The sequence below is a fragment of the Lithobates pipiens genome, unplaced genomic scaffold (genome assembly GCF_037356315.1).
Source record: "Lithobates pipiens isolate NorthernLeopardFrog02 unplaced genomic scaffold, aLitPip1_a1.2 Scaffold_16, whole genome shotgun sequence".
Classification (NCBI taxonomy): domain Eukaryota; kingdom Metazoa; phylum Chordata; class Amphibia; order Anura; family Ranidae; genus Lithobates; species Lithobates pipiens.
In genome coordinates this window covers 190,997,594-191,008,441 of record NW_027507748.1, presented here as the reverse complement: position 1 = coordinate 191,008,441, position 10,848 = coordinate 190,997,594, and positions in this window count along the sequence as shown.

Below are 10,848 nucleotides of genomic sequence, written 5' to 3'. Positions count from 1 at the left end.
ATACACTCCTCTCCCGCACATACTACCCACCTCCATGCACTCCTCTCCCGCACATACTACCCAGCTCCATGCACTCCTCCGCACTAACTACCAACCTCCATGCACTCCTCTCCCGCACATACTACCCACCTCCATGCACTCCGCACTCCTCTCCCGCACATACTACCCACCTCCATGCACTCCTCTCCCGCACATACTACCCACCTCCATGCACTCCTCTCCCGCACATACTACCCACCTCCATGCACTCCTCTCCCCGCACATACTACCCACCTCCATGCACTCCTCTCCCGCACATACCACCCACCTCCATGCACTCCTCTCCCGCACATACCACCCACCTCCATACACTCCTCTCCCGCACATACTACCCACCTCCATAAACTCCTCTCCCGCACATACCACCCACCTCCATACACTCCTCTCCCGCACATACTACCCACCTCCATGCACTCCTCTCCCGCACATACTACCCACCTCCATGCACTCCTCTCCCGCACATACTACCCACCTCCATGCACTCCGCACTCCTCTCCCGCACATACTACCCACCTCCATGCACTCCTCTCCCGCACATACTACCAACCTCCATGCACTCCGCACTCCTCTCCCGCACATACTACCCACCTCCACGCACTACCCACCTCCATGCACTCCTCTCCCCCACATACTACCCACCTCCATGCACTCCTCTCCCGCACGTACTACCCACCTCCATGCACTCCTTTCCCGCACATACCACCCACCTCCATACACTCCTCTCCTGCACATACTACCCACCTCCATACACTCCTCTCCCGCACATACTACCCACCTCCATACACTCTGCACTCCTCTCCCGCACATACTACCCACCTCCATACACTTCGCACTCCTCTCCCACACATACTTCCCACCTCCATGCACTCCTCTCCCGCACATACCACCGACCTCCATGCACTCCTCTCCCGCACATACCACCCACCTCCATGCACTCCTCTCCCGCACATACCACCCACCTCCATGCACTCCTCTCCCACACATACTACCCACCTCATACACTCCTCTCCCGCACATACCACCCACCTCATACACTCCTCTCCCGCAAATACTACCCACCTCCATGCACTCCTCTCCCGCACATACTACCCACCTCCATGCACTCCTCTCCCGCACATACTACCCTCCTCCATACATTCCACACTCCTCTCCCGCAGATACTGCCCACCTCCATACACTCATCTCCCGCACACACTACCCACCTCCATGCACTCCTCTCCCGCACACACTACCCACCTCCATGCAGTCCTCTCCCGCACACACTACCCACCTCCATACACTCCTCTCAGGCATATACTACCCACCTCCATGCACTCCTCTCCCGCACGTACTACCTACCTCCATGCACTTTTCTCTCGCACATACCACCCACCTCCATGCACTCTTTTCCCGCACATAATACCCATCTCCACGCACTCCTCTCCCGCACGTACTACCCACCTCCATGCACTCCTCTCCCACACATACTACCCAACTCCAAACACTCCGCACTCCTCTCCCGCACATACTACCCACCTCCATACACTCCTCTCACGCACATACTACCCACCTCCATACACTCCGCACTCCTCTCCCGCACATACTACCAACCTCCACGCACTCCTCTCCCGCACATACTACCAACCTCCACGCACTCCTCTCCTGCACGTACTACCCACCTCCATGCACTCCTCTCCCACACATACTACCCAACTCCATGCACTCCTCTCCCGCACTTACTACCCACCTCCATGCATTCATCTCCCACACATACTACCCACCTCCATGCACTCCTCTCCCACACATACTACCCACCTCCACGCACTCCTCTCCTGCACGTACTACCCACCTCCATGCATTCATCTCCGGCACATACCACCCACCTCCATGCACTCCTCTCCCGCACATACCACCCACTTCCATGCACTCCTCTCCCGCACATACCACCCACCTCATACACTCCTCTCCCGCACATACCACCCAGCTCATACACTCCTCTCCCGCACATACTACCCACCTCCATGCACTCCTCTCCGGCACATACTACCCACCTCCATGCACTCCTCTCCCGCACATACTACCCACCTCCATGCACTCCTCTCCCGCACATATCACCCACCTCCATACACTCCTCTCACGCACATACTAGCCAACTCCATACACTCCGCACTCCTCTCCCGCACATACTACCCACCTCCATACACTCCGCACTCCTCTCCCGCACATACTACCCAGCTCCATGCACTCCTCCCGCACTAACTACCAACCTCCATGCACTCCTCTCCCGCACATACTACCCACCTCCATGCACTCCGCACTCCTCTCCCGCACATACTACCCACCTCCATGCACTCCTCTCCCGCACATACTACCCACCTCCATGCACTCCTCTCCCGCACATACTACCCACCTCCATGCACTCCTCTCCCGCACATACTACCCACCTCCATGCACTCCTCTCCCGCACATACCACCCACCTCCATGCACTCCTCTCCCGCACATACCACCCACCTCCATACACTCCTCTCCCGCACATACTACCCACCTCCATAAACTCCTCTCCCGCACATACCACCCACCTCCATACACTCCTCTCCCGCACATACTACCCACCTCCATGCACTCCTCTCCCGCACATACTACCCACCTCCATGCACTCCTCTCCCGCACATACTACCCACCTCCATGCACTCCGCACTCCTCTCCCGCACATACTACCCACCTCCATGCACTCCTCTCCCGCACATACTACCAACCTCCATGCACTCCGCACTCCTCTCCCGCACATACTACCCACCTCCACGCACTACCCACCTCCATGCACTCCTCTCCCCCACATACTACCCACCTCCATGCACTCCTCTCCCGCACGTACTACCCACCTCCATGCACTCCTTTCCCGCACATACCACCCACCTCCATACACTCCTCTCCTGCACATACTACCCACCTCCATACACTCCTCTCCCGCACATACTACCCACCTCCATACACTCTGCACTCCTCTCCCGCACATACTACCCACCTCCATACACTTCGCACTCCTCTCCCACACATACCACCCACCTCCATGCACTCCTCTCCCGCACATACCACCGACCTCCATGCACTCCTCTCCCGCACATACCACCCACCTCCATGCACTCCTCTCCCGCACGTACCACCCACCTCCATGCACTCCTCTCCCCCACATACTACCCACCTCATACACTCCTCTCCCGCACATACTACCCACCTCATACACTCCTCTCCCGCACATACCACCCACCTCATACACTCCTCTCCCGCAAATACTACCCACCTCCATGCACTCCTCTCCCGCACATACTACCCACCTCCATGCACTCCTCTCCCGCACATACTACCCTCCTCCATACATTCCACACTCCTCTCCCGCAGATACTGCCCACCTCCATACACTCATCTCCCGCACACACTACCCACCTCCATGCACTCCTCTCCCGCACACACTACCCACCTCCATGCAGTCCTCTCCCGCACACACTACCCACCTCCATACACTCCTCTCAGGCATATACTACCCACCTCCATGCACTCCTCTCCCGCACGTACTACCTACCTCCATGCACTTTTCTCTCGCACATACCACCCACCTCCATGCACTCTTTTCCCGCACATAATACCCATCTCCACGCACTCCTCTCCCGCACGTACTACCCACCTCCATGCACTCCTCTCCCACACATACTACCCAACTCCAAACACTCCGCACTCCTCTCCCGCACATACTACCCACCTCCATACACTCCTCTCACGCACACTACTACCCACCTCCATACACTCCGCACTCCTCTCCCGCACATACTACCAACCTCCACGCACTCCTCTCCCGCACATACTACCAACCTCCACGCACTCCTCTCCTGCATGTACTACCCACCTCCATGCACTCCTCTCCCACACATACTACCCAACTCCATGCACTCCTCTCCCGCACTTACTACCCACCTCCATGCATTCATCTCCCACACATACTACCCACCTCCATGCACTCCTCTCCCACACATACTACCCACCTCCACGCACTCCTCTCCTGCACGTACTACCCACCTCCATGCATTCATCTCCGGCACATACCACCCACCTCCATGCACTCCTCTCCCGCACATACCACCCACTTCCATGCACTCCTCTCCCGCACATACCACCCACCTCATACACTCCTCTCCCGCACATACCACCCAGCTCATACACTCCTCTCCCGCACATACTACCCACCTCCATGCACTCCTCTCCGGCACATACTACCCACCTCCATGCACTCCTCTCCCGCACATACTACCCACCTCCATGCACTCCTCTCCCGCACATATCACCCACCTCCATACACTCCTCTCACGCACATACTAGCCAACTCCATACACTCCGCACTCCTCTCCCGCACATACTACCCACCTCCATACACTCCGCACTCCTCTCCCGCACATACTACCCAGCTCCATGCACTCCTCCCGCACTAACTACCAACCTCCATGCACTCCTCTCCCGCACATACTACCCACCTCCATGCACTCCGCACTCCTCTCCCGCACATACTACCCACCTCCATGCACTCCTCTCCCGCACATACTACCCACCTCCATGCACTCCTCTCCCGCACATACTACCCACCTCCATGCACTCCTCTCCCGCACATACTACCCACCTCCATGCACTCCTCTCCCGCACATACCACCCACCTCCATGCACTCCTCTCCCGCACATACCACCCACCTCCATACACTCCTCTCCCGCACATACTACCCACCTCCATGCACTCCTCTCCCGCACATACCACCCACCTCCATACACTCCTCTCCCGCACATACTACCCACCTCCATGCACTCCTCTCCCGCACATACTACCCACCTCCATGCACTCCTCTCCCGCACATACTACCCACCTCCATGCACTCCGCACTCCTCTCCCGCACATACTACCCACCTCCATGCACTCCTCTCCCGCACATACTACCAACCTCCATGCACTCCGCACTCCTCTCCCGCACATACTACCCACCTCCACGCACTACCCACCTCCATGCACTCCTCTCCCCCACATACTACCCACCTCCATGCACTCCTCTCCCGCACGTACTACCCACCTCCATGCACTCCTTTCCCGCACATACCACCCACCTCCATACACTCCTCTCCTGCACATACTACCCACCTCCATACACTCCTCTCCCGCACATACTACCCACCTCCATACACTCTGCACTCCTCTCCCGCACATACTACCCACCTCCATACACTTCGCACTCCTCTCCCACACATACCACCCACCTCCATGCACTCCTCTCCCGCACATACCACCGACCTCCATGCACTCCTCTCCCGCACATACCACCCACCTCCATGCACTCCTCTCCCGCACATACCACCCACCTCCATGCACTCCTCTCCCACACATACTACCCACCTCATACACTCCTCTCCCGCACATACCACCCACCTCATACACTCCTCTCCCGCAAATACTACCCACCTCCATGCACTCCTCTCCCACACTTACTACCCACCTCCATGCACTCCTCTCCCGCACATACTACCCACCTCCATGCACTCCTCTCCCGCACATACTACCCTCCTCCATACATTCCACACTCCTCTCCCGCAGATACTGCCCACCTCCATACACTCATCTCCCGCACACACTACCCACCTCCATGCACTCCTCTCCCGCACACACTACCCACCTCCATGCAGTCCTCTCCCGCACACACTACCCACCTCCATACACTCCTCTCAGGCATATACTACCCACCTCCATGCACTCCTCTCCCGCACGTACTACCTACCTCCATGCACTTTTCTCTCGCACATACCACCCACCTCCATGCACTCTTTTCCCGCACATACTACCCATCTCCACGCACTCCTCTCCCGCACGTACTACCCACCTCCATGCACTCCTCTCCCACACATACTACCCAACTCCAAACACTCCGCACTCCTCTCCCGCACATACTACCCACCTCCATACACTCCTCTCACGCACATACTACCCACCTCCATACACTCCGCACTCCTCTCCCGCACATACTACCAACCTCCACGCACTCCTCTCCCGCACATACTACCAACCTCCACGCACTCCTCTCCTGCACGTACTACCCACCTCCATGCACTCCTCTCCCACACATACTACCCAACTCCATGCACTCCTCTCCCGCACTTACTACCCACCTCCATGCATTCATCTCCCACACATACTACCCACCTCCATGCACTCCTCTCCCACACATACTACCCACCTCCACGCACTCCTCTCCTGCACGTACTACCCACCTCCATGCATTCATCTCCGGCACATACCACCCACCTCCATGCACTCCTCTCCCGCACATACCACCCACTTCCATGCACTCCTCTCCCGCACATACCACCCACCTCATACACTCCTCTCCCGCACATACCACCCAGCTCATACGCTCCTCTCCCGCACATACTACCCACCTCCATGCACTCCTCTCTGGCACATACTACCCACCTCCATGCACTCCTCTCCCGCACATACTACCCACCTCCATGCACTCCTCTCCCGCACATATCACCCACCTCCATACACTCCTCTCACGCACATACTAGCCAACTCCATACACTCCGCACTCCTCTCCCGCACATACTACCCACCTCCATACACTCCGCACTCCTCTCCCGCACATACTACCCAGCTCCATGCACTCCTCCCGCACTAACTACCAACCTCCATGCACTCCTCTCCCGCACATACTACCCACCTCCATGCACTCCGCACTCCTCTCCCGCACATACTACCCACCTCCATGCACTCCTCTCCCGCACATACTACCCACCTCCATGCACTCCTCTCCCGCACATACTACCCACCTCCATGCACTCCTCTCCCGCACATACTACCCACCTCCATGCACTCCTCTCCCGCACATACCACCCACCTCCATGCACTCCTCTCCCGCACATACCACCCACCTCCATACACTCCTCTCCCGCACATACTACCCACCTCCATGCACTCCTCTCCCGCACATACCACCCACCTCCATACACTCCTCTCCCGCACATACTACCCACCTCCATGCACTCCTCTCCCGCACATACTACCCACCTCCATGCACTCCTCTCCCGCACATACTACCCACCTCCATGCACTCCGCACTCCTCTCCCGCACTTACTACCGACCTCCATGCACTCCTCTCCCGCACATACTACCAACCTCCATGCACTCCGCACTCCTCTCCCGCACATACTACCCACCTCCACGCACTACCCACCTCCATGCACTCCTCTCCCACACATACTACCCAACTCCATGCACTCCTCTCCCGCACATACTACCCACCTCCATGCACTCCTCTCCCGTACATACTACCCACCTCCATACACTCCGCACTCCTCTCCCGCACTTCCTACCGACCCCCATGCACTCCTCTCCCGCACATACCACCCACCTCATACACTCCTTTCCCGCACATACCACCCACCTCATATACTCCTCTCATGCACATACTAACCACCTCCATACACTCTGCACTCCTCTCGCGCACATACTACCCACCTCCATACACTCCGCACTCCTTTCCCGCACATACTACCCACCTCCATGCCCTCCTCTCCAGCACATACTACCCACCTCCATACACTCCGCACTCCTTTCCCGCACATACTACCCACCTCCATTCACTCCTCTCCCACACATACCACCCACCTCATACACTCCTCTCACGCACATACTAGCCACCTCCATACACTCCGCACTCCTCTCCCGCACATACTACCCACCTCCATGCACACCTCTACCGCACCTACTACCCACCTCCATACACTCCTCTCCTGCACATACCACTCACCTCCATGCACTCCTTTCCCGCACATACCACCCACCTCATATACTCCTCTCACGCACATACTAACCACCTCCATATACTCCGCACTCCTCTCCCGCACATACTACCCACCTCCATGGACTCCTCTCCCACACATACTACCCACCTCCATACACTCCACACTCCTTTCCCGCACTTACTACCCACCTACACGCACTGCTCTCCCGCATGTACAACCCACCTCCACGCACTCCTCTCCCGCACGTACTACCCACCTCCACACACTCCTCTCCCGCACATACTACCCATCTCCACGCACTCCTCTCCCGCACATTTTACCTACCTCCACGCACTCCTCTCCCGCACATTTTACCCACCTCCACGCACTCCTTTCCTGCACGTTTTACCCACCTCCATGCACTCCTCTCCCGCACATTTTACCCACCTCCATGCACTCTTCTCCCGCACATACTACCACCCTCTTGCACTCCTCTCCCGCACATACTACCACCCTCTTGCACTCCTCTCCCGCACATACTACCCACCTCCAAGCACTCCTCTCCTGTACATACTATCCACCTCCATACACCCCGCACTCCTGTTCCGCACATACCACCCACCTCCATGCACTCCGCACTCCACTGCCGCACATACTACCCACCTCCATGCACTCCTCTCCCACACATACTACCCATCTCCATACACTCCGCAATCCTCTCCCGCACATACTACCCACCTCCATACACTCCGCAATCCTCTCCCGCACATACTACCCACCTCCATACACTCCGCACTCCTCTGCCGCACATACTACCCACTTCTATACACTCCGCACTCCTCTCCCGCACATACTACCCACCTCCATGCACTCCTCTCCCGCACATACAACCCTCCTCCACGCACTCCTTTCCCGCACGTACTACCCACCTCCACGCACTCCTTTCCCGCACGTACTACCCACCTCCACGCACTCCTCTCCCGCACGTACTACCCACCTCCACGCACTCCTCTCCCGCACGTACTACCCACCTCCACGCACTCTACTCCCGCACGTACTACCCACCTCCACGCACTCCTCTCTCGCACATTTTACCCACCTCCACGCACTCCTCTGCCGCACATACTACCCACCTCCATACACTCCACACTCCTCTCCCGCACATACTACCCACCTCCATACACTTCTCTCCGGCCCATCCTATCCACCTCCATACACTCCGCACTCCTCTCCCGCACATACTACCCACCTCCATGCACTCCTCTCCCACACATACTACCCACCTCCATGCCCTCCTCTCCAGCACATACTACCCACCTCCATACACTCCGCACTCCTTTCCCGCACATACTACCCACCTCCATTCACTCCTCTCCCGCACATACTACCCACCTCCATACACTCCTCTCCCGCAAATACTACCCACCTCCATACACTTCTGTCCCGCACATACTACCCACCTCCATGCACTCCTCTCCCGCACATACTACCCACCTCCATACACTCCGCACTCCTTTCCCGCACATACTACCCACCTCCATTCACTCCTCTCCCACACATATTACTCGCCTCCATACACTCCTCTCCCGCAAATACTACCCACCTCCATACACTTCTCTCCCGCACATACTACCCACCTCCATGCACTCCTCTCCCGCACATACTACCCACCTCCATACACTCCGCACTCCTTTCCCGCACATACTACCCACCTCCATTCACTCCTCTCCCGCACATATTACCCGCCTCCATACACTCCTCTCCCGCAAATACTACCCACCTCCATACACTTCTCTCCCGCACATACTACCCACCTCCATGCACTCCTCTCCCGCACATACTACCCACCTCCACGCACTCCTCTCCCGCACATTTTACCCACCTCCACGAACTCCTTTCCTGCACGTTTTACCCACCTACATGCACTCCTCTCCCGCACATTTTACCCACCTCCATGCACTCTTCTCCCGCACATACTACCACCCTCTTGCACTCCTCTCCCGCACATACTACCACCCTCTTGCACTCCTCTCCCGCACATACAACCCACCTCCAAGCACTCCTCTCCTGTACATACTATCCACCTCCATACACTCCGCACTCCTCTTCCGCACATACCACCCACCTCCATGCACTCCGCACTCCACTGCCGCACATACTAGCCACCTCCATGCACTCCGTACTCCTTTCCCGCACATACTACCCACCTCCATGCACTCCTCTCCCACACATACTACCCACCTCCATACACTCCGCAATCCTCTCCCGCACATACTACCCACCTCCATACACTCCGCACTCCTCTGCCGCACATACTACCCACTTCTATACACTCCTCTCCCGCACATACTACCCACCTCCACGCACTCCTCTCCCGCACTTACAACCCACCTCCACGCACTCCTCTCCCACACGTACTACCCACCTCCACGCACTCCTCTCCCGCACGTACTACCCACCTCCACGCACTCCTCTCCCGCACGTACTACCCACCTCCACGCACTCCTCTCCCGCACGTACTACCCACCTCCACGCACTCCTCTCCCGCACGTACTACCCACCTCCACGCACTCCTCTCCCGCACGTACTACCCACCTCCACGCACTCCTCTCCCGCACGTACTACCCACCTCCACGCACTCCTCTCCCGCACATTTTACCCACCTCCACGCACTCCCCTCCCGCACATTTTACCCACCTCCACGCACTCCTCTCCCGCACATTTTACCCACCTCCACGCACTCCTCTCCCGCACATTTTACCCACCTCCACGCACTCCTCTCCCGCACATACTACCCACTTCCATACACTCTGCACTCCTCTCCTTCACATACTATCCACCTCCATACACTCCGCACTCCTCTCCCGCACATACTACCCACCTCCATACACTCCGCACTCCTCTCCCGCATATACTACCCTCCTCCATACACTCCTCTCCCGCACATACCACCCACCTCCATACACTTCTCTCTGGCCCATCCTATCCAGCTCCATATACTCAGCACTCCTCTCCTGCA